This window comes from Panthera pardus, unplaced genomic scaffold (genome assembly GCF_024362965.1).
Source record: "Panthera pardus isolate Hobbes unplaced genomic scaffold, ASM2436296v1 HiC_scaffold_18, whole genome shotgun sequence".
NCBI lineage: Eukaryota > Metazoa > Chordata > Mammalia > Carnivora > Felidae > Panthera > Panthera pardus.
Genome location: NW_026526743.1, coordinates 12,086,397 through 12,111,840, shown reverse-complemented (window position 1 = coordinate 12,111,840; position 25,444 = coordinate 12,086,397). Strand labels below are relative to the sequence as shown.

General features: G+C 45.9%; 1 long non-coding RNA gene across 2 annotated transcripts; it reads left to right on the top strand.

The window, feature by feature from the left end:
* The first annotated feature begins 10,447 nt into the window (after window positions 1-10,447).
* LOC109260461 (uncharacterized) lies at window positions 10,448-21,827 on the top strand. 2 transcript variants are annotated; one of them, XR_008423433.1, is made up of 3 exons: window positions 10,513-10,863; window positions 12,201-12,296; window positions 21,021-21,827. It is a non-coding gene; the product is annotated as an uncharacterized LOC109260461 (long non-coding RNA). The 2 variants fall into 2 exon arrangements; XR_008423432.1 differs by having other exon boundaries at window positions 10,448-12,296.
* The last annotated feature ends 3,617 nt before the right edge of the window (window positions 21,828-25,444 follow it).

The following is a 25,444-nucleotide window of genomic DNA, read 5'->3' as shown; positions in this document are numbered from 1 at the left end:
GTTTTTAGTGTAACTATTACCCATATTTATTATATTTTTATAACTTTTTAATATAAATATATTTAGTATAACTTGTTTAATATATGTATATGTCCTAGTAGGGTTGCCAAATTTCTCATATAAAAATATAGGACAACTCCTAGTAAAATCTGAATTTCAGGTGAATTTTTTTTAGTATAAATATGTTCCAATAGTATAGTTGGGATATAAATAATAATAAATACTATGTTAATTACGAATAGTATATCTTATTATTATTTATCCGAATGGTATATTCGGGACATATTTAAACAAATTCTAATACCAAATAGTCTTTTAAATACTAATGATATATTTTAGTATAAGCACATCCCAATAGTATGTTTAGAATATACTAAAAAGTTATTATTTGAAATTCAGATTGGGAGGAAGATAATGATTCAAGAGGGTTTCACAGCTCTGGGACTGGGCTCAGGGTGGCTATAGCGAGTGCTGAGATGGAGTAGCAGGAGGACGTGAGTGGGATTGGGGACCTAACAAAGGAGATGGGGACCCCACTTCCCGAAGCCTAGGACCAAATGCCATTTATCTGTTGGACAGCAGCGCCTACCGGGTGCTATTCTGGACCCGGACAGGGTGTGAGGGGGACACATCAGTGAGCAAGACTGATGTGGCTTTGGTCTCCAAGAGCCCACAGTTTACGTACCAGTAAACAGAGAAAGCAGATGCTTGCTGGAAGTGTAAGTGCCTTAGAGAAAATAAAAGGAGGCACAGAAATGTGAAGTCTCAGGAGGGGCAAGAGGGGCTACTTACCTGGGTGGTCAGAGCTGCACCTCTCTCTCATCTCCTGCTGGCTGCTGGTCCCTGGAGTGTTGAATTCAAGCAGATGCTTGCTGCATGCAGAAGCCACAGATGGAAAAATAAAATCCAAGTGCTGAGGGTTTATTATTTCCTTCTTGTAAATTATAAATTGTAAATTATTCTTGTAAATTATTGTAAATTATACAATGAGTTCCCTGACTCATTTTCTTGGTAGGTGAAATTGGCCTGATCTTTTGGCCTTATTTATGTGTTTATAACTCTGCAAGACACCTCAGGAAATTGCCCTGGAGAGAGCATTCACTTTGTTTCTAGAGTCAGGGTGAAAGACCCTGTCATCATTAGGCAACTTGAATGCTAGATCCACGGGGAGGCAGTCTGGTGTCAGACCAAGGCTTCCAAACAATTTGTAAGCAACAGAAACTTTTGTTCCAAATGACACTGAGGTGAATCTCAATTTAAAAGTAAGTCTGCTGGAAGCCGAACCATTGTGATCTCCAGGGGCTAGAAGAGGAGAGATGGGAAGCTGCTTCGTAGTTTGGCGATGTGACCCTGAGCAGACTTGCTGCTCCAGTGTTTTTGAATGTGGTCTTGGAAAGTTTGGTCCTTCCCTCCTGGAGAGCAGTGGTCTGCAAATCTCAAGGAAGGTAGACTCATTCTGCTACAGACCGAGGGACTTAGGTCAACAGGTAAGGGGTGCATAAGCTTGAAGCAAGTTAACCCTTAAGACCAGGTGGAGTGCCATTACGAGATGACTGTGTCCCAGGCTCTGTTAAATACAGTGACTGCCCCCTACCGCTGGCCCAGGACTGAGGGTGTCCATGGGATGTGGTGGAACTCGGGTGGGTGGGTCCCCCAGCTCTGTCCTGGCTCATGTACACCCGAGAAGCAGCCTGTGCCCGAGTCCCCGCTCCATGCTTCCTTGTCCTCACCCCTTGCCTCCCTGCCCAGGTCGGTTACTCACCCACCCCTGCCAGCCTTGGCAACAAGACCTGAGTTCCCGTCCTTGCTTCGGACCCTGGCCAGATGTCTCACGTGCTTCCTGGACCCAGCCGGTTGTCCACTTCGGGTGGCACTGGGTGAACATCTTGGCCCAAGATGAGGACCATGGGAAGCAGGTGGCTCTCTGGCCAGCTGGGGCTAAGCCAGGCCAGCACCTGTGCTGAGCCTCCTCCAACATCACTCTCAGTGGGCACTAGAGAAGACAGAAGCCATCCTCTGGTAGACAGAGTGCCAAACACCCACGGACATAATAGCCCTCCTGAGCAACCTAGGTCTCTGGTACCATGAAAGTCTTGCTAGGCCTAGCAATTGGGGCAGGTTGTGGTCAGCCACATGCACCCGCACCCCCAGGCCCTGGCCACCCCCAGAGAATGCCAGCCCCCGCCCCTCCGTCCATAGTTTACTGCAGCCTGCCGCCCAGGGTGGTTCTGGATAAGGTACCGTACAACCTGCCTTCCCAGGTCCTGGCCTGCTAGTCATCTCACACTCACACTACAGGCTCAGGAGCAGGTCAGGTGGGTCAGGTGGTCCCGGTCACCTTGGTGTCTCTCTGTCCCTGCAGGGCTTGCTGGAGCTGGTGGCCCGGGGAAGGTCCAGGGGTGGTCTGAGTCGGGCCCCACATACCCCACACCATGCCAGACCAGGCAACCCCAGGAGTATTGCGAACCTTACAGGGTTTTCTGGGCTGAGGGGCCCAGAGTTGGTCCGGGAGAGGTCTGAGTCAAGACCCAGACACCCCAATGCTGCAGGCCTATGTCAGGCCTGACATCTCCCAGACCCTGCAGGGATGCTGGGCCAAGTGGCTGGGGCAGATCCAGGTCAGGCCCCACAACCCAGCACATGCCTGCTCTGGATACCCATGGCATCTCCCAAACCCAGCTGGGCTTACTGGATCCGAGGGCCCAAGGCAGGTCTGGGTCAGGTCACAAACGCCCTGCATCTGCAGGCCCTAGCCAGGGCCAGTGTCTTCTTATCCTGGCAGGGCTTGCTGGAGCTCATGGCCTGGAGCAGGTCAGGGTCAGGCACCACAACCCAGCACCAGGCTGGTCATGGCCACCACCGGATCATGCAGGGCTGGGTGGACCCAGAGGCTGGGGACTGGCCCAGGTGAGGTCCCCCACACCAGCACTAGGCCGGGCCTTAGCACCCTGGTGTCTTCTGGGACCCGCAGGACTGGTTGGGCCCAGAAAATGGGGGTGGGTCCAGGTCGGCCCCACAACACAGCACCACACTGGCCCTGGCCCTCCAGTTTCTCCTGGACACGGCAGGGCTTGCTGGAGCTTAAAGCCCAGGGCAGCTCTGGGTCAGGCCCCACATACCCAGAACCATACTGGTTTTGGCCACTGTGGGCATCTTTCAGAACCTGCACGCTGGCTGGGCCTGGAGGATGGATACAGGTTTGGTTCAGGCCCCACAAGCCAGCACCACGCTGGCCTTGGCCCTCCGGGTTTTCTGGACCCTGCAGGGCTTGTTGGAACTTACGGACTGAGGTAAGTCCGGGTCAGGCCCCACACACCCAGCATCACGCTGGCCCGGGCCCTCAGACATCTCCTGGAGCCTTCAGGGCTGGCTGGGTGTGAAAGCGCAGGGCTGGTCTGGGTGAGGACCGAAATGTCCTGCACCTGCAGGCCCTAATCAGGCCTGGAGTCTCCCAGAACCTGCAGGTCTACCAGGCGCCTGAGGCCAGGGGTAGGTCTAGGTCAGGTCCCACAAGGCAGCACCATGCCGGTCCTGGCCCTCCAGTGTCTCCCAAACCTGCATGGCTTGCCTAAGTCCATGCCCCGGGGCAGGTCTGGGGCAGGCCCCACAACCAAGCACCATGCCAGCCCTGACCACCCCCAGTGTCCCCTGGACCCTGCAGGGCTTGCGGGAGCTTATGAACTGAGATAAGTCCAGGTCAGGCCCCACACACCACCCTGGGCTGTCTGGGTCTCGAGGCTCAGGGCTGGTCTATCTAAGGTCCCACACCCGTATATATAAGGCCCCACCAGCCAGGCCTGGTGTATCCCAGAATGTGCAGGGCTTTGGTGCCCCATGGCCCAGGACAGGTCCAGCTGAGGCTTTGCACACCGGTACCTCACACTGGCCCTGGCCATGCCCAGAGTCTCTGGGCACCTCCCAGACCCTGCAGGGCTTGCTGGGCCCAGTGGCCCAGGGCAGGTCGGGGCAGCTGCAGTTGCTTGGCCCATCCTGAGCACCCCTGCATCTTCTGCTTGCCCTGCAGGCCTCCTGCTTCCACAGCGCAGCAGCCAAGCCCTGGCGTCCCTGAGTTCTCCGTTCGCCTGCACCCCACCTGTACCCTGGAAGGCAAGTTCATGGAGCAGTCTGGGATGCCACCTTAGGGCATGTGTGGGCTTGCAGGAGCCAGGGCCAGTGGAGAACAGCAGGGTGGTGGGGTAGTGGGGTTCTGCTCAGGGAACAGGAGTCTGAGGGGCCGGGAGCACCCTTTCCGGGAAGCGAGTAGCGGGGACATTGCCCCTGCCTTGAAGGGCACAGGGATGGGATGCGGTACTTACAGCTTTGGAAGGTGACAGAGAATGTGTAGAAGACTCGGGGAGGGGCTGGTGGCAGGAGGCTGCTCGCTCTGCTCGAGCCTGGAAGGCAGGACAGAGACAGGGCTCTTCAGCCAGGATGGGCAAGAGCAGTCACACAGCCGGGGTAGAGGAGGCATGGGAGACCCGCTCAGAGGGATCAGGATCGCAAGCTGGCAGACACCAGGCTGTGTAGGCCCAGTGGGGTCTGGACTCTACTGGGGGTAGTGGGGAGGCCGAGGAAGGGAGTGCAGGGCCAGACAGAGTTCCTGATGCCACAGCTGCCCTATGACTTTTGTCGGTCCCTTCCTCATTTTTTTTTTAGGTTTGTTTATTTATTTTGAGAGAGAGAGAGAGAGAGAGAGAGCATGCGGGAGGGGCAGAGAGAGAAGGAGAGAGAGAATCCCAAGCTGGCTCTGCACTGTCAGCACAGAGACTGGTGAGGGATGCGAACTCACAACCATGAGATCATGACCAAGCCAAAATCAAGAGTCAGACACTAACCAACTGAGCCACGCAGGCGCCCCAGTCCTTTCCTCCCTTAAAAAAAATATCAAAAATCATATTTTACTACTGCCTTGCTATCTAGGCAAACATAAATCCAGGCTCCATTCATTATTACCTATTCATTATAACTTTATTGATTTTTTAATTAATTTGTTTATGTTTACTCATTTTTTGAGAGAGAGAGAGAGAGAGAGGGAGGGGCAGAGAGAGAGAGAGAGAGAGGGAGACACAGAATCTGAAACAGGCTCCAGGCTCTGAATTGTCAGCACAGACCCCAATGCGAGGATGCAGCCCACGAAACTGAGATCATGACCTGAGCTGAAGTCAGATGCTTAACCGACTGAGCCATCCATGCACCCCTCAATTTTTTCCTTCTGATTTTACAAGTGGGTAAAATTCAAATATTTTCATGGGTCTTGTGAATAAATTGGCCCTGCCTGGAGTGTCACCTGCTCATCACAGGGTCATTGGCTTGTGACATTTAGGACAGACGCCCAGGGACGGGCCCTGCCCTATCTATGACATCATTCTTCCTTCCTCTAGCTTCTGCATCCTCTCAGGAAGGTGCATTTAAAGATCCCCATGGGGCAGAGATTGTCTTTGATGCTAATGGAGACAGAGTTACAGGATTTGACATTTTGCAAGGGCAGAAAACTGTAAAAGGCCCGTTCTACTCTGTCCACGTAGATGTATGTGACCCACAAGCCTCCTCAGGGGGTGGAATGATGGTCCAGTTAATGGAGGAGGGGCTCCGGGTGAGTTGTACACAGATCACCTCAGTCCTGGCGAACTAAAGCCAGCGAGGAACTCAGAGGCCAGTGGTCCAAGTGGCTGTCTGATGTAGAATGTGGGGGGGGGGGCGGTCTAAATTGGGCCAGTTGTAACTCATCTATGTTTTTTGGCCATAACCAGACCCTTCCGTGAGGGGAGAAGAGGCATTTACTTATCATCCAAAATGAAAATATTGGAGCCACCAATGTCGAATTAGAGTTTGCATCAGGGATTTACCCTAGAGTAATTTTTAAAGATTTTAAAATGTTTATTTATTTTTGAGAGAGAGAAAAACATGCAAGCCAGGGAGGGGCAGAAAGAGGGGAACAGAGGATCCTAGACGAGGAGCCTGATGCTGGGCTTGAACTCCCGAGCCATGAGACCATGACCTGAGCTGAAGTCAGACACTCAACCAACTGAGCCACCCAGGCGCCCTTACCCTAGAGTATTTTTCTTGTCTGTACTCAGGGGCCTGCTTGGCGAAGAAGTGGGGAATTTACTGGGAAGATGGAGAAACACTCCACCTCACACATTCCCATAGAGCATCCGGGAGGCACGGCGGGACAGGTGTCCTTGTTTCGTTTGTTAACAGTCAGTTGCCAGCTTTGGGTAGGTATGTCCAGGTGTCCTCTGTGGCTCACAGAGACACCCTGGCCCCCCGGTGACGGCATTGGGTGTGTGACTCCTTCCACTGCAACCCCCTTCTTCCATTGATGGCCTTCAGGTTTTCCAACTGAGAGGTGCCCATCCTTGGACCACATTCAGAGGGTTCTCTTGAAGTCCTTTTCAACTGGCCTGACAGGAAAGAACACAGTGCTCCCCTTTGGGGGTTGGGGACCCAACACCCCAACACTTCCCTCAAAGGTATTCTCACCCCCAGCCTCCTTCCCCATGACTCTTGCCCTCAGGTGGGAGGTGGGCTCAGGGAGTCAGACCATCCCTTTGCAAGTCCCGAGCAGATCCACTGGCTGTCCAAGGGAAGGCTGTGGAGGGGGGAGATCAGTACCTGTGTCCTTCATGCCCCAGAGGCTGGAATGGCACCATTGCACACAGTGTTCCCCGGCTCGCCACCGTCAGACCCACCTGAAGGTTTATTTCATTTGCTGCGTCTGTGGGTGCCTCTCCAGTCTGACTTTGGTATAACTATAGTGTTTTCCTGCTGAAAGGAGCCTTGCCTTCTTGTGTGGGAAGGACACTGGAATGCTCCCCTGGGATGTTCCCACAGGAACCCAGCCCCCTGCCCCTGGACTGGTCACTGACAACACCTTCTGCTCATCCTTCCTCTGCTTGCAGCCTGAGTTCCAGGATCCAGCCAGATCCACCGGCAGGGAGATCATCACGATGTACCCTTTAAATACCTCACAAATTTATTTGTCAGTTATACATCAGCAAAGTTAGAAGAAAGAAGAAGAAATGAATGAATCAGTACATGGGATATGTGGAATGCTCATGGGATCCTCCCTCCCCGTAGCTGGCCTCCTTACCATCACATGGCAGGCAGGACTCTATGTCTCCCACAGACATGAAGAAATGTCTTCTGTGTCCCAAGGAGCAGCACCCAAGCCAGGCCAGAGTCCACTGCCTGCCCAGGATGGACACCTTCCTGGTCTTTGACGAGCCCCTGGGGTTGATGCTGACCTCAGTGATGCTCACGTTGGCCAGCCTGACCATGTTATTCCTAGTGATGTCCCTGAGGCATCGGGACATGCCCGTGATCAGGGCCAACGACAGGGCTCTCAGCTGCATGCTTCTCACCTCCCTAACTCTGCCCCTCTGCCCCTTGCTCTTCCTCAGCCGTCCCACCCCTGCCACCTTCCCTCTCCACCAGACAACCTTTGCTGTCATGTTCACCATGGCCATTTCTCCCTCGTGGCCAGACTGTGGTCCTGGCCTTCAGAGTCACCGGGCCTGGCAACAGGGCTTCAGGTATACTGTGCCTCCACCCGGGTTGTCCTCATCACCTGATGATGCGAGTATTTCTCTGTGGGGTCCGGCTGGGCAACTTCCTACCGTTCCCTGACAGGGACGGCCTCAGAGTCCAGCCACGTTGCCAGGGGGCACTGTGCTGACAGCTCAGAGCCTGGAGCCTGCTTCGGATCTGTGTCTCCCATTCCCTCTGCCCCTCCCCCCCTCTCCAAAATAAATAACCATTAAAAAAAACATGCTGGACGTATGGATAGTCATGGGCTATTCTCTTTGTAGGTATTGTTGAAAATCTTCACAAATGAAAAGGTTTGAGGGGCGCCTGGCTGGCTCGGTCAGAAAAGCATGTAATTCCTGATCTTGGGGTCATGTGTTCAAGTCCCACATTAGCTGTAGAGTTTACTTTAAACAAACAAACTTAAAAAAATAAAAATAAAGTTGGAAAAGGCCCATGATACAATAACAACAACAATATTAAAGGTGGTAACATGTTGGTGAGGAAGTTAAAATCCACATCCACTATTGGTGGATATGTGAAATGGTGCGGCTACTTTGGAAAACAGTCTTGCATTTCTCCAGAAAGTTAAATGTAGAATGACCATATGACCTGCTAAATTCCACTCTTAGATAGATAGACAAGGGAAGTGAAAATATATGTCCACGTGAAAACTTGTGCACAAATGTTAAGAGCAACGAAAAAGTGGAGACAACTCGAATTCCCTTCAGCTGATGAATGGATAAACAAAATGTGCCATATCTATGCAGTGGAATGGTATTTGGCCATAAAAGGAATGAACTACTGAAAGTACAACATGGATGAGCTTTGAAATGTCCAAAATAGGGAAATTCATAGAGACAGATAGTTAGTGGTTGCTAGGGCTGGGCTAAAAAGGCTTAAAAAGGGCAGCGTTTCTTTTTGGGGTGAAGATAAAGTCTAACATCAATTTTGATGGTCGCACAAATATGTGGATATACTGAAAACCACTGAATTCTACACTGCAAATGGTGAATTGTATCATTTGTGAATGAAAGCTCAATAAAGTTGTTACCCAAAAACAAAAAAAGAGAATACATTACAAAATGTGGCCCTTCATTATACCCTGATCTTTAAAAAAAATATCAAATTATTTTAAAAAGTGGGGGGGGGGGGGGTGTCTGTGTGGCTCAGTTGCTTAAACGTCTGCCTTCAGCTCCGGTCATGAAGCCCGCTCTGGATTCTGTGTCTCCCTCTCTCTCTCTCTGCCCCTCTCCCACTCGTGCTCTCTTGCTCTCTCAAAAATAAACATTTTCTTTAAGTGGAGATAATTTTAAGTTGTAATGCTTAATATTCAGTAGACCTTTTTAGAAAGGTAAACCTTTTTTGAAAGTTTTTTTTAACGTTTATTTTTGAGAGAGTGAGTGAGACAGCGCCGGCGGGTGGGGGGGAGAGGCAGAGGAGACAAGGAGACGGAGCATCAGAAGCAGGCGCTGCACTGACAGCAGAGGGGCTGATGTGAGGCTGGACTCACCAACCATGACATCATGACTTGAGCTGAAGTCAGAGGCTTAACTGAGCCACCCGGCTGCCCCCAAATTATTTTTTTTCTAAAAAATTGATAATGGAATTACGGTTATGTTAGAAAATTGTCCTTGTTTTTGCAATTACATATCGTAGTTAAAATAGGATACCAAAACACTGGGATTCCTTTTCAAATGACACAGAATGGCAATGTGGCTGGGGTTAGTGGGTGGGGACTACCCCTGGGTTGATGGTCACTGAGGCCACATAATGGTTGTCTGCTTTTCCGTATGTCCGAAATTCTCCATAAAGTAGAGGTTTTGAAAATTCCTTAAAGAACCAGCAAGAATTGAATAGAGAACGTGTGTTTGTGAATCGGTCCTATGCGGAAAATTGGCTGCTATGTGAAAAGTATGTGGAAAACATCTTCCACCAAGCACTAGGCCGGGACTCAGAGCTCCTCGAGACGCCCACATTTGGAGTGCAAGAAATGCTCACCTCAACCTCACACGCACCCGAGGGAGGTGAGGGCAGCTTTACAAAGGAAGGTGACTCAGGGCTATGTCTGCACCTGCCTTCCTAAACCCAGGTTTCGCTCTCAGAATTTTGACAATTCCGGTTGTCGGTATAGGAGAGTTTCTCCACATCTTAGTTCTCCAGACGGAGAACAAAACGACCCACTCAAAGTTTTCTAATGTTGCGCTACTGTCAAGAAAACATAAACGTTGTGAAAATCTCGATTATGGCACCAGAGGGATTTAGCGGAGACCACACGTCACATTGGATGGAGGAATGAGAGATGCCTGCCTTCACCCGATGAACAGAAACATCGAGACATGGACATAACATTGGAACGCGTGTCTCTGTCTCACACAAAAAGCACATCGAAACACTGATTTTGACTTCGTGCCTACGTAGGTGTGTTCGTGAAGCCAGCATCTTCGACAGCTGGTGCTGAAATCGAGCTGCTGCGGTGCCTCCCGAACTCGCGCCGCCGCAGGGCCTTCTGGGAGGTGTAGTACGAGACCCTGGGTGTCCACCCCTGCCACCTGGTGGGCGAAGCTGGAGTACCTACAATTCCCTATAACTTAGAACTCTTCCCGAGGCTTCCCAGCCTCTCAGGAGCCGCCGACTGCGCGCTTCTGGAGATCAGGAGTCTGGACAACGGTAGCTTCTGGAAATTATAGTGAGAGAAACCCGTTTCACTGCAGCCGAGGCCTGACCCGTGAGCCTGGACTACAAGTCCAGGGAGGGCCCGATCCGCAGCCCGGGCCCGATCCGCAGCCCAGGCCCGGTCGTGCACGTCCATTGGGTGGATACCGCACCGCCGCGCCTTCTGGGAAACGTAGTCTGACTCTCTGGGCTCTCGGTTGTACTGACTGCTGGACAGAGCTGGGATCCGGCCGTAAGACTACAACTCCCAGAATACACTTGCGGCGGCGTTCCGACGCTCCGGAGTCCTCGGCCTCAGCGCGGGGCTTTCTTGCCCTGCTAGTTCCGCTTTGCGTCCTGCGCCGCCGTCGGGCGGTGAGGCTGCGGTGGGAGCTGGTACCCGGTGTGCTCCGCTGTGTGTGGCCGTCCCGGGCGGTCTGGTCAGAGCCCCAGTCCCGGTCTGGCTCCAGGTCTGCGGACGAGCCATCTCGGCGTGTCCGCCTGGACTCCTTCCCGCCACAGGGGGGGCGGTGCCGGCTCGTCCGCTTCGGGGCTGGGCTGGGGTGTCCGTCCCGAGAGCGGAGGGCGGTGCGAGGAGCGGGTGGGGCTGCAGGTGACTCCGTGAGGACCTCGGAGTCGGCCGAGGCGATGGCCGCAGGGATCCTGACAGCCCGACCCCCGGTGAGTGGCCGCTCGCCCTCCCTCCCCGGGCTGGGCCTGGACTCTTTGCCCAAGGGTTGCGTGGGAGTCTGTGCCCTCGCTTGTCAGCCTTGGGTCGTCGTCCCCGCTCTTCTCAGCCGTCTTGCGGGCGGAGGAACGTGGAAAACCTCAGTAATCCTGCAGTCCTTACGTGTATCCCTGAAATCCTGTAACCTTTGAAGACCTAAACAAAACCTCCCAGCAAGAAAATTCCAGACCCACGTTCCAGACAGCTTCAGCTACCACCCATTTAAGGAACAAACAGTTCCCGTCTTTCCATCATCTGGAATGATTTGTCTAAAAGAGGGAACATCTCTCAATTTGTTTTTAATGAAGCCAATGTAACTATGATTCTAAGACTTGTAAACTCTGAGCTCAGGCTCCTCATTTGAAAAAACAAAAAACAGACCCCAGGAACTGGGAAGTGCTTCCTGAGACTTGTGGGGATTAAGAAAATTTCTATTAGTGCTTTCTTAAGTACAGCGCCCAGAGCGGAGAGAGAACCCTTGGCAAATGGTTAACATAATCAGCAGTATTAACGTTATCATTTTTATATACCTGGTGGTATAAAAAAGGGAGGGGACAAGAAGGGGAATCCTAAAGGGGTCTGTACATTTGGTCTTACAGAAGATCACTAGTCGATCAATAAATGTGTGGGATAAGTAGGGGGTAAACATCTCAGTGTTATGCTGGCTCGCCTCTGAAATGGCTGATGCAGACCCCTGATGCCCACAGGAAGGCTCGGGTGTATCATCCCTGAAAGCCAGAACCCTTTCAGGACATCTCCCTGTACACCTGGCCGCATCCTCACATTCCCATGTAGCCCCTCCCCGCTCTTCTGGGAACTTTGCAAGAATAAGGATCTTGACTCAGCAGACACGTGGGTGACATTTCAGGAGCAGATAACCTTGGATGATGTGGTGGTGGACTTCACCCAGGAGGAGTGGGGGCTGCTGGGCCCTGCCCTGAGGACCCTGTCCCACAGTGTGATGCTGGGGACTTTAAGGCACCTGGTTGCCGTGGGTGAGGCTGTTCCCACGTCAACTTGTATTTGCTTGGGGTCTTGGCAGAGTGGGTTTGACATAGCTGGGAGTGTGGGGTCACTGGAGTGTTTCTCTACATCAGACCTCCCAGCTTGAGTCACCTGGCTGGCTCAGTTCATAAAACACGCGACTCCTGATCTCTGGGTCGTGAGTGCAAGCCTCACCTTAGGCATAGAACTTGCTTAAAATAATAAAATAAAATGTTCTTACAAGTAAAATTTATATTAAAAAAAAAAAACAAACAAAACCTCACAGCTTGATCACTCATTTGGACAGGACCTTGGACCCCAAAGCCAGATACCGTTGCCCACCTAGAATTCAGAATAGAGCCACGGATGATGGACAGAGGGCTCTCCCAAGATTCCTGCCTAGGTGAGATGGTGAAAGGATCTTTGCAGTCAGTTTTTATTTATACGTTTCTTCAGATCTTCCTTTTCTAGTGGTTTTCATTACCTGTGGCATTTCCATAACTCCATCTGGATTATTTTCCTGTTGTTTGAAGAGCCCCCTTCATCATTTCCTTCAGAGTGACAAAATTCTCTCACTTTGTGTTTGCCTGAAAATGCCTTTGTTTCATTTATTTCATTTTGGAAAGATACTTTAGGCAGAGAATTTTTAGCTTGTCAGGATTTCTTTCCCCCCTCAGCACTTTAAAGACACCATACGGTTGTCTGGTTGTCTTCCGGACTCCATGATTTCTGTTGAGAAGTCAACCTCCATCTTATTGTTACTTTGAAGACAATGGATATTTTTTATTTTTATTTTTTTGCTAATGATACCTTTAGAATGCACAAATCTTAAATATACAATTGGAGAATTTTGATAAATGTGTGCTTATATGTAATTCTCACCCAAATGGAGCTTGAGGACATTTTCATTACCTCACAGAGTTCCTTTGTTACCTCTTTCCACTTAAGAAAGGCAAACGCTGTTGAGACTTTTTTTCTAACATAGGTTCTTTTTGTCTTTTCTACAACTTCATATAAAGAGAATCATACATTATTACTTTTGTGTAAGGCTTATCCTCAGATTTTTGAGATTCATACATGATATATGCATTATTATTTCATTCCTTTTTTACTTTTTACTATTTAGGATATTTTATTTTTTAAGTTTATTTATTTATTTTGAGAGAGAGGAAAGTAAGCAAGCAGGGGAGGGGCAGAGAGAGAGAGAGAGAGAGAGACAGAATCCCAAGCAGGCTGTGTGCTCTGAGTGTGGAGCCTGATGTGGGGCTCAGACCCACAAACTATGAGATCATGGCCTGAGCCAAAATCAAGAGTTGGACATTTTTTTATTTTTTTTATTTTTTAACGTTTATTTTTGAGACAGAGAGAGACAGAGCATGAACAGGGGAGGGGCAGAGAGAGAGGGAGACACAATCTGAAACAGGCTCCAGGCTCTGAGCTGTCAGCACAGAGCCTGACGCGGGGCTCGAACTCACAGACTGTGAGATCATGACCTGAGCTGAAGTCGGACGCTTAACCGACTGAGCCACCCAGGTGCCCCAAGAGTTGGACATTTAACTGACTAAGCCACTCAGGTGCCCCACAGGTATTTTGCTTTTTGAATGAATTGTAATTCTCTTGATATCCATTGATATCCATTCTCTTGATAATAAACATTTGGATTGTCTCTAGGGCTATTATGAATAATGCTGCTGTGAACATTCTTGTGTAGTGCTTATAGCAGACCTATGTTTTCATTTCTCTTGGGTTAATCTAGGAGTGGAATTGTTGGGTGATAGATTAGCAAGGTCTGATTTTATTATTTTTTTCTCTTATTGTTAGGTTTGTATTTGTTAACATCCTAAGAAAGCTTTATGCCAAGATTACAAAGATACTTTCCTGTTTTCTTCTGATACTTTTATACTTTTTGCTTTTACATTAAGACCTATGATCCATCTTGGGATGCCTGGGTGGCTCAGTCGGTTAAGTGTCTGACTTCGGCTCAGGTCATGATCGCATGGTTTGTGGGTTCCAGCCCCGCATTGGGCTCTGTGCTGACAGCTCGGAGCCTGGAGTCTGCTTCCAATTCTGTGTCTCCTTTTCTCTCTGCCCCTCCCCCACTTGTGCCCTGTTTCTCTCTATCAAAAATAAATAAATGTAAAAAAAAAAAAAAAATATATATATATATATATAGAAGACCTATGATCCGGGGCGCCTGGGTGGCGCAGTCGGTTAAGCATCCGACTTCAGCCAGGTCACTATCTCACGGTCTGTGAGTTCGAGCCCCGTGTCAGGCTCTGGGCTGATGGCTCGGAGCCTGGAGCCTGTTTCCGATTCTGTGTCTCCCTCTCTCTCTGCCCCTCCCCCGTTCATGCTCTGTCTCTCTCTGTCCCAAAAATAAATAAAAAATGTTGAAAAAAAAAAAAAAAGACCTATGATCCATCTTGAGTTAATTTTTATGTAAGTGTGAGGTAGTAGACAAGGCACTCATTATGGTTATGTAGTTCCAGCACCATTTAAAGAAAAAACTTTCCTTCGTGGTATTGTACTGTAGCCTTTGTTGAAAATCAACTGAATGTGTATGTATGGGTCTCTTTCTCTGCTCTCTTCTCTTCCATTGATCCATTGTTCCTGCTCTGTGCCAGCATCGTACATCTTAATTATCGTACTTCACAGTGAATCTTGAAATGAGGTGGTGACCACCATCCTCTAACTTTATTGTTTGTAATTGTCTTGGCTATTCGGGTCTTTCGCACTTTCATATAAATTTTATTTTAATTATTATTTTTTCTTTTTTCATATAAATTTTAGAATCAGTTTGTCAGTTGGAAATTGTCAAGCTTTTTCATTTCACAACATTTCTACTTGCCTTACATCTATAGATCATTTTGGAAGAATTTATGTCTAACATGTTGAGCCTTCTAATTCTGTGATCATGGTGTAATTATTTGGGTACTTCTCTCAGTAATATTTTGCACTTGTTAAGTATATGGGTCATGCACATCTTTTATTAAATTTATTCCTAGAAACTTAATATTTTTCATTCTGTTGTAAATATGTCTAATTTTATTTTCTAAATGTTGCTAGTATATATAAGTATAATTTATACTTTTTTAATGTTTATTTATTTATTTTGAGAGAGAACGGGGGAGGGGCAGACAGGGAGAGAGAAAATCTCAGGCAGGCTCTGTGCTAACAGCACAGATGCAGGGCGTGATCTCACGGTGAGATCGTGACCTGAGCGATATTAAGAGTCAGACGCCTAACCAACTGAGCTACCCAGGTGCCCTAATGTAATTTATTCTTTAATTGACATTCTATCCTGTGTGAAATTGCTAAAATCACTAAATTAATTTATCTGTCAGTTTCCTTGGATGTCTTATATAATCATGTCATCTTCAAGTAAAGATTTATTTCTTCCTTTTCAGACTTTATGCTTTTTCTTTTCTATTAAGTTTATTTATTTTGAGAGAGAGTGATTGAGAGGGGGGGAGAGAGAGAATCCCAAGCAGGCTCTGTGTTGTCAGTTTAGAGCCTGATGTGAGACTCAAACTCCTGAACCGTGAGATCATGACCTGAGCCAAAATCAAGAGGTGGATGCCTAACCAGCTGAGCCACCCTGGCGCCCCAATGCTTTCTTCCTTTCTAATGTTTGCATTTATAGTTACACATTTCCCTTTAAGCCTTATCTTAACTGCATTCTGCACATTTTCACATGTTTCATTTCCATTATTGTTCAGTTCATTGTTATTTTTGTTTTCCAAATGTTTTGATCTGAATGGTAATGAAAATACAACATATGAAAGTGATTTCTTCTTTGATTTGTGAAGTACATCGTTTAATTTCCAAGTATGAGGGGATTTCTGTTATTGATGTCTAGATTATTTCCATTGTGGTTCAAGAACATATTCTGCATGAGTTCAGTCCTTTTAAATTTATTGAGAATGTTTTTATGATACAGCGTGTAGTCTGTTTTGGTGAATGCATATTCTGCTACTGTTGGGCGTGGTGTCTGATAAAGTTGCACACACTTTGTTTCTATGGACTGTCCTGTCTGCTTGTTCTTTCAGCTGCTCAGAGGAGAGTGTTAAATCTCCAACTGTGACTGTGTTTGTTAATATATGTGCTAATGTTTCTTAATCATTTTTTTTCATGTGTTTTAAAGCTGTGTTACTGAGTTTAATGACATGTTAGATTATTGTGTGTTCCTGGTTCCTATTCTACATACCGTCTCATCACTGTGAAATGCCCTTCTTTTCCTCTGGTAATACTTCTTGTTTTGAAATCCGCTAGTTGATTTTAATGTAGCAAATAGCTTTCTTATACTGCAGTCAATATACAGCTTTATATGGCTTTTTCTGTACCTTTACTTTCAGGTTATCTGTTGAAATGTTAAAGTGGGTTTCTTGGAAACAGCATTTAATTTGGTCTTGTTTGTAACCCACTTCAGCAAGCTTATTCTTTTTTTTTTTTCTTTTTTTTTTTTAACGTTTATTTATTATTGAAAGACAGTCAGAGCGTGAGCAGGGGAGGGGCAGAGGGAGAGGGAGACACAGAATCTGAAACAGGCTCCAGGCTCTGAGCTGTCAGCACAGAGCCCGACGCAGGGCTCGAACTCACAAACTGTGAGATCATGACCTGAGCTGAAGTTGGACGTTCAACCGACTGAGCCACCCAGGCACCCCAGCAAGCTTATTCTTTAAGACTGTTCAGTAAATTTGTATTTAGTGTATAATTACTGATATGCTTGGGTTTTATATTCTGCTTCATCTGGTCTTTGTTCCTTTGTTTTCCCATTCAGACTTCTTTTGCCTTAATTTGGTATTATTTGCCAATTTGGTATTATTTGGTATATTTTGTCTCCTTGTTTTTTCCTTTTTAACATTATGTCTTTTTAATCTTAATCTTAAGTCTTATTTGCCTTATGGTTAAAATACACATCTTTAACGTATCCTGTACTATCTGGAATTAATATTATGCCACTCAGTGTACAGTGTAACAACTCACATTAATATAATCACAATTTTCCCTGTTGTCATATATTTTGCCTCCACATATTATATAAACCCCACTGAGCATCGTTGTTATTCTTGTTTTATACAGTCAACAGCCTTTTAAAGGAATTTAAAGTAATTTTGTACAATATTTTTTCCCAATTAATTCGTTTTTGGGTTGCTTTTAATTCCTTTCTACAGATTCAGGCTTCTACCTCTGATTATTTCCGTTCAGTTTAAAGAACACGCTGTACCCGGAGGGAGCTTTCACATAAAGTCTGTCATCACGTTAAAGTCTTGGCTCCTCCTGGACTGTCCTCTTCTGCCACTCTGGCCTGGATGAGCCTCCCACTTGTGTTTCAGTTCTCTCTGAAAGGCAGGTGCATTTCACCAACTGGTCTTTGGAGAGCACACCTCTTTACAGGGAAAAATGAATGACATCGGAGAGCATTGATGGTTTGGTCTTACATCTCCAGGTATGGCACTTAAAACCAGACTGTCTCTGCCTTTCACTCTTTTTGGTAAGCCACTAATAGGTGTACAATAAAAAGTTAGATTTTAAAAGTGGGAATTTAGTTTTCATGTATATCTTTCCCCCAGGGACTGCCATTTAGCATGGTTTCACTAGCTATATTTTTAACATTGAAGTATGTAATGACGTGCCGGGAAGTTTGATGTCAGATGTTAAACTCAAGATGTTCTCTACAGATTGTTGCTCTTGAACAGTGAACATCCAGGATGGTACCTTTGATCAGTCTAGATAAACTCTCTGCCGTTACCTCTTCAAATGTTTCCTCTGCTGTGATCTCTCCTGCAACTCCGGCTACACATTAGTCTGTCAGGCGTGTTCTGTTTTTATTTTATTTTATTTTATTTTATTTTATTTTATTTTATTTTATTTTATTTTATTTTATTATTTTATTTTATTTATTAAGTTTGAGAGCAAGTGAGAGAGAGCAGGGGAGATGGGCAGAAGGAGAGAGAATCTTTTTTTAAAATGTTTATTTTTGAGAGAGCACCCAAGTGGAGGAGGGGTAGAGAGAGAGAAGACACAGAAATCTGAAGCAGGCTCCAGGCTCTGAGCAGTCAGCACAGAGCCCAACATGGGGCTCAAACTCACGAACCATGAGATCATTACCTGGGCCAAAGTCAATCACTTAACTGACTGAGCCACCCACATGCTAAGAGAGAGAGAGAGTCAGTCAGTCTTAGGTAGGCTCCATGGTCAGTGTGGAGCCCAAGGTAGGGCTTGATCCCGTGACCCTGGCGGCATGACCTGAGTCGAAATCAAGAGTCAGATGCTCATCCAGCTGAGCCACCCAGGCGCCCCAGGTGTTCTATTTTTAAATTCTTTTTTCTCCCTTTGTATCATCATAAAATTTCCAATAACCTGCCTTTCAATTGACGGATTCTTTCTTTTCCTGTGTCCAGTTTGTTAAGTCCATTAATGGCTTATTTCAGATGCTATATTTTTATTTAGTTCCAGAATAGAATTTTAATTTGGTTCTTTTTTCAGGTTTTCCATGAAATTCTGTGTTATGTTTATAATAGGTTGTTGTTGTTGTTTTCCCCAGTCAGTGTGAGGGAAACTTTACTGAGGCCCCAGGGCCATGGGGCTCGGGCAGGAAGCCACATTGCAGGCAAAGGAAGAGCAGGTGGAGGGGCTTTATTGACCTTCTGGGGGTGCGGGTGGTGGTTGTGGTTGCACGTCTGGCGGGAGGACAATTCTCGCTCTGCTTGTATTTCCGGGAGAGCTGGTAGAGGGAGGGCTGGGTGATGCCATCTCCAGGCCAAGCGCCAAGTGCAGGACTCTTCCTGGATATTGTATCTGAGAGAGTGCAGCCATCCTCCAGCTGTTTGCCTCTGAGTACAGACGCTGCTGCTCGGGTGGGATGCCTTCATTGTCTTGGCTTCAGCATTCTCGACGGTGTCACTGGGCTCGACCTCAAGGGTGGTGGTCTTGATTTTCAGGGTCTCCACAGAGATTTGCATCTGTGCATCTGCTGCTCAGCCGCCGAGTTGAAGAGAAAACTAAAACCGTCATTTTTAAATCTTTTCCTACTACTTCTAATGTTTGGTATGTCTGCTTCTATTGACTTTTCTATGGACTTTTTTCTTTTCTTTTAAAACATTTTTTAATGTTTATTTATTTTTGAGACAGAGACAGAGCATGAGTAGGGGACAGGCAGAGAGAGAGAGGGAGACACAGAATCCAAAGCAGGTTCCAGGCTCTGAGCTGTCAACGCAGGGCTTGAACTCACAAACCAGGAGATCATGACCTGAGCTGAAGTGGAATGCTTAACCAACTGAGCCACCCAGGTGCCCCTCTATTGACTTTTTTCTTGATTATGAGTCACATTTTCCTGATTCTTTACATGTATAGTCAATTTTTGTGTCCTAGGTGCTGCAGACAGTGCATTGGAGAGACTACGGATTGTTGCCTTCTAGCAAGAGTATCGGTTTTGTTCTGGTGGGCAGTTAAATTACTTCAAATCACGCTAATCCTGATGAGGCTTGGTTTAAGGATTTATCGACGGAGTGTAACTTTGGTTTTGCTTTAGTACTTGGATGTAGTCCTTATCCTTAGGGCCTGGTGTTCCCTTCTAAGATGTAGCTTTCTCAGGTCTCCCCTGAACGCCTAGGGTGCTTACTGGGTCACAGCTGCAATGCCCACCAACACCGGGTAACTTCTGGAGCCTCTGCTCAGCCCCCAGCAGCTGTTCTATGGCAGGCGTTAGCCTTCTGTGCATTTGCAGTTGAGGTCCAGTCAAGGGCTCCAGGAGAAACCCTCTGCACATTTCTGGACCCCTCTTTGGTCTGTGTGATGTTGCAAAACCCTCCTCACATTCAATTCTATAGCCTTTTCCCCATCGTCAGAAACATAAGGCCCACCCACCTGATGGGAGTCAGGCTGCTGGGGAGCATGATTGAGTACCCTGTCTGACCACCTCACAGACATGTCACAGGCATCCCCAGTGCTCCAGGTGTGTCCCCTCTGCCTGGTGTGCTGACCACTCTTTTTGTTTATCTGCCTGCCTGTGGAGTCCTCTTGTCCTCTGTGTACATTTTGGGCACTGGTCACAGTGTGAACAGGACAGACAAGGTCCCCATCACTGTGGAGACCAAAGCCTCTAGCGTATGGTGTCTGGGGAGGGACAGACAAGAAAGAACAAAAAGAACAAGGTGATGTTGACTAGTGTGAAACAGTGGTGTGAGGCAAATAAAACAGGACAGTGAGCTGGAAGGTGAGGAGCCCATGTGGGCTGGGAGGTTGGGAAGGGTCTCTCAGAGGAAGTGACCTGGGAGTTGAGAGCCGAATGATGAGGAGGGAAGGGTTGCTGACACCTCAGACTTTGGAGACCAAAGGAAGGCCTTCAAGGAGAGAGGAACTGCGTGTTAATGATGGACATGGTCATGCCCAGGGAGAATGAAAGGAACCCAGAATGAGTAGGAACGAGGATAACTGAGGCAGTCTGACCCGCTTCTGGGTGCGTTGGACAGCTTGTGCAAAAGAAGTATTCTCTTGGTGTCGTGAAACTGCTTTGTTTGGAAGATTCATTTGGTATCGATTACAAGCAGAAGGGATGTTAAATGGGGAGATGGATCAGAATTCCAAGAGGTCCAAGCATTAACGGAGGGTGGCTGTCCCAAACATCTTATCTTTATGAATGGCTGCCTGTTCCATGGCCTGTCCCCTAATGGCATCCCCTCTGCCTGTTGTGCTACTCACTCTTTTCATTGGTCAGTCTTCCTGGGGGTTCTTTTTGTTCTGTTTATACCTTTTATGGTTCCTCTTCTCAAAGTTTAGTTCGTGTTTTATTTTTATTTAAAAAAGTTATTTTTAATGTTTATTTTTGAGAGAGAGAGAGAGGGAGAGAGACAGAATGAGAGTGAGGGAGAGGCAGAGAGAGGAGACACAGAATCTGTATCAGGCTCCAGGCTCTGAGCTGTCAGCACAAAGCCCGATTTGGGGCTTGAACCCACAAACTGCGAGATCATTACCTGAGCCGAAGTCAGATGCTTAACTGACTGAGCCACCCAGGTGCCCCATAGTTGGTATTTTATTGCTGTGCACATCCTGTTGCTTTTATCTTGACATTCTCACTCTAGCAGTTTTCTTCCAAGCACTCAAATTGTTTTTAATTTCCTTCCAGAGTAGAAAAAGAGACCTAAAAGCCAAGAGTCACCACCAACAGAGGCCTTTTCTGGTAAAGAGTTACCAAGCAGCAGAGTGAACCTGACAAGATCCACAGTGGGTGATTGCTGGCCTTCTACCTGAGCAGACAGTCGGGAGTCTAGGGATGAGCCAGAGAAGCAGAAGATGCATGATGGCCGCTTGGGGTCAATGGAACGTGAACAAGGGCAAGTAGTGACCCAGGATGGGGACTGGGGAGATGCTGAACTTGTGGAAAAATGCAGCTTCAATTCAGACTTTCTTTCTGCACAGAAATTTCTTGTCAAAGAATATTTCCGTCAAATTGACTCAGTTCAAAGCTTCCAGCATAATTTTGTTTTAAAAAATTATCAGGAAATCTTGGTAGTGAAGAAAGCTTATAAAGGCAATACACGTGGAAAAGCCTTAGGAAATCTGTATAAATTGAGCATGGTAAATATACCAACCAGAGCATATACCTTTCTACACATGAGATTATTAATGTAGGAAATAAACCCTATGGCTTTAAAGAAAGTGGAGATTTTTTTACCCATAGCTCATGCTTCTCTCACTTCGTGAGAACTCATACTAAGGAGAAACCCTATGAATGTAATGCATGTGGGAAAGCCTTTAAGAAACTTTCATCTCTTTCTTACCATCTGAGAAATCACAATAGAGAGAAAGCCTATGAATGTAATGAATGTGGGAAGTCTTTCTGGAAGAGCCTTCACCTCATTTTGCACCAGAGAACTCACACTGGTGAGAAACCTCATGAATGTAATAAATGTGAGAAGTCTTTTAGCCATAATTCTTACCATAATGTACACCAGAGAATTTATACTGGAGAGAAACCCTATAAATGTGATGAATGTGGAAAATCCTTCATTGGAAGGTCTAATCTTAATGTGCATAAGAGAACACATACTGGAGAAAAACCCTATAAATGTGATGAATGTGGAAAAGCCTTCAGTCACAGCTCTCACCTTAAAGTTCACAAGAGAATCTATACTGGTGAGAAACCATATAAATGTAATGAATGTGGGAAAAACTTTCAGTTTTCATTTATCCTTCACTCAGTGTAAGAGAACACACACTGGAAAGAAACCATATAAATGTCATCAGTGTGTGAGAGCTTTCAGTCAAGGTTCTAACTTTATTGGGCACCAAAGAACTCATGCCAGAGGAAAAACACTACGTATTTCATTTTAATATATAAAAATTGTACACATACATTTATTATTTAAAAAAATTTTTTTTAATGTTTATTTATTTTTGAGAGAGAGACAGAGCATGAGAGGGGGATGGGCAGAGAGAGAGGGAGACACAGAATCCGACCAGGCTCCAGGCTCTGAGCTGTCAGCACAGAGCCCGACATGGGGCTTGAACTCACAGACCACGAGATCATTACCTGAGCTGAAGTTGGACGCTTAACCAACCGAGCCACCCAGGTGCCCCCCCCAAAATTGTACACATACGTTTAAATTTTGTGTCATTCCCAGAGAAGGGCTGAACCTGGGTGGCATTTGATACCTTGGAAACTTTTCATTAGTGAGATCAAAGCTCTCTTCAATAATACTAATTAATATGATCACCCAGTGTGGGAAGGACTGTAGCTCAGAAGTCAAAAAGTTTGATGATATTTGACTGAATGACTGAATAGACTGTTCCAAAGAGTCAGAATGCTATTATTTGCTTCCTTGCTCCCCCAGAGCTACAAGATTGGGCTGCCTCTAATGTGTTTCAGGAAGTCATTATAAACTAATTATGGACACTGTGTAGAAACATAGAAAATTCCTATAATACAGTTCACCCTTGAATGACACAGTTGTGAACTGTGCAGGTCCACTTATAGATGGATTTTTTTCAACAAATACAGTACAGTATTGTAAATGTATTTCTTCCTTATGATTTTTTTCTCTAACTTACTTTATTTTAAGAATATAGTATATAATACATATGACATATAAAATAAGTGCTAATTGACAGACCGTTTATATTATTGATAGGGTTTCCAGTCAATAGTAGGCTATTAGTATAGTTTTGGGAGTCAAAGTTATATGTGGAATTTCAGCTGTGCAGGGAGTCAGCATGACCATCTCCCACATTGTTCAAGGGTCAGCTGCAGTGAAATGTGCTGAATTCTTGTGACTGTGTTGCCCTATATGTGCATTTGGATAAGGGCTTAGAAGGAAACAGAAATGAACATAGCTGATTAATGCGTCTTGGGATATTGTGTGGCTTCCTTTTATGTTCAAAACTGCCACAATTTTACAATAAGTAAAAAGACAAAGAGGAGGGGCGCCTGGGTGGCTCAGTCGGTTAAACGTCCGACTTCGGCTCAGGTCATGATCTCGCGGTCCGTGAGTTCGAGCCCCACGTTGGGCTCTGTGCTGACAGCTCAGGGCCTGGAGCCTGTTTCAGATTCTGTGTCTCTCTCTCTCTCTGGCCCTCCCCCGTTCATGCTCTGTCTCTCTCTGTCTCAAAAATAAATAAACGTTAAAAAAAAAAAAAGACAGAGGAGAAAGAAGATCAAATGTCAGTCTGAATCACAGAGAAATGGGTGTACGAAGGTAGCAAAACCAAGAGGAAATGTAAATAAATTTAGCAGTCAACACAAGAAGTTAGAAAAAGAAATTCTTTTTTTTTTTTTTTTAAGTTTATTTATTTATCTTGAGAGAGAGTGCACAGGAGCAGTGGAGGGGCAGAGAGAGAGGAAGAGAGAGTCATCCAAAGCAGGGTCCGCTCAGCATGGAGCCCAACATGGGGCTTGATCCCATAACAGCCACATCATGACCTGAGCCAATACCAAGAGTTGGATGCCTAACTGACTGAGCTACCCAGGTGCCCCAAGAAATTATTTCTAATCAAAGTAGAAGGAAGAATCTGGTAAAGATAAAAGCAGAAAATACATGGTAAAAGGCAGCTCTAAGAAAAACAAACTGGATAAATTCCAAACTGATATGATCAAGAAAAATGACACACAGGGACGCCTTGGGGGCTCAGTCGGTTGAGCGTCCGACTTCGACTCAGGTCATGATCTCATGGTTCGTGGGTTCTAGTTCTGTGTCGGGCTCTGTGCTGACAGCTCGGAGCCTGGAGTCTGCTTTGGATTCTGTGTCTCCCTCTCTCTCTGCCCCTCCTCCGCTTGAGCTCTGATTTTCAAAAATAAACAAACATTAAAAAAAAATTTAAACAAAAAAATTTAACAAAAAACACAGATTTACAACACTGGGAATGAAAAGAGAAATACATAAAGAAAATAATATCAAAAAATTGTACATTTTTGTGTTAATATACTTAAAAGATTAGATGAAAAAGACAGTTTTCTAGGAAAATATAATCCTGTCAAATACAATATTGACTGAAGAACACACTAAACCTAAATAGACTAAACATTTTAGATTAAACTGCAAAAAAATTCTCATTTACCCATACACATAAAATTCTAAGCCTAAACTGTTTATCAGTGAATTATTTCTACCCTTCAAGAAGTAGAAAACTCTTTGATACACAACTGTTCCAGAATATGTAGAAAGCTGAACATTTACCTTTCTTGTGACACCAGTTTGTCAAAGCCCAAAGAAAGAACCGTGAAAGGCCAATATCTCTCAGGACTATTAATGCAACAGTTCCAGATCAGATCCTGCCAGTAAAGATAGCAGAGCGAGTACACTTGAATTTAGAAACATTCACTCCAGGAATTAGGGTGTTGACTATTAGGAAATACATAACTAGAATACCCCGTTGTAGTCAAGCAATGGAGAAAACTAGTCATCTCAATGATTAATGAGAAGTTGATAAAATTTAATATTTAAAGATTAAGGAAAAAAAACCCTGGTAACAGGAAAAAAATATTTTTATCAAATGATACCAGTTTTAAATAGTGACAATATCATGGAGGTTGGCAAACTATGGCCCACAGGCCAAATCTGGCCCATGTGTTTTTGTAAATCGTTTTATTGGAACATAGCCACACCTGCCAATGTCCATATTGTCTACGGCAGCTTTAACAACTAAGGTGGAACTGAGTAGTTGTGAAACAGATTGCATAGTCTGAAAAGGCAAAATATTTACTAGAAAAGCCTTGCCAATCCCAGATCTAGAGCCATCTCCATTCTGTTCAGGGAGGACCAAGGCACGTTTGCTCACAAGTACTCATGTATGAACAGGAAATTGACAAAAGGAGTACAAATGGACAAGAAATACATGAAAAAGTATATGAGTTCATCACTCATCAAAGAGATGCAAATAAAAATGATGGAAATCAATATTTGGGCAGCTGTTAGGAGGTAGGCAGTATCCCAGGCATGCAGTCTACATTACCTCATTTAATACAAAGATCCTGGAGAGGCAAGTTCTATTATTTCCATTTTATAGATGCAGAAAACACAGTCCAGAGAAGCCAATTGGCAGGTAACGATTGGC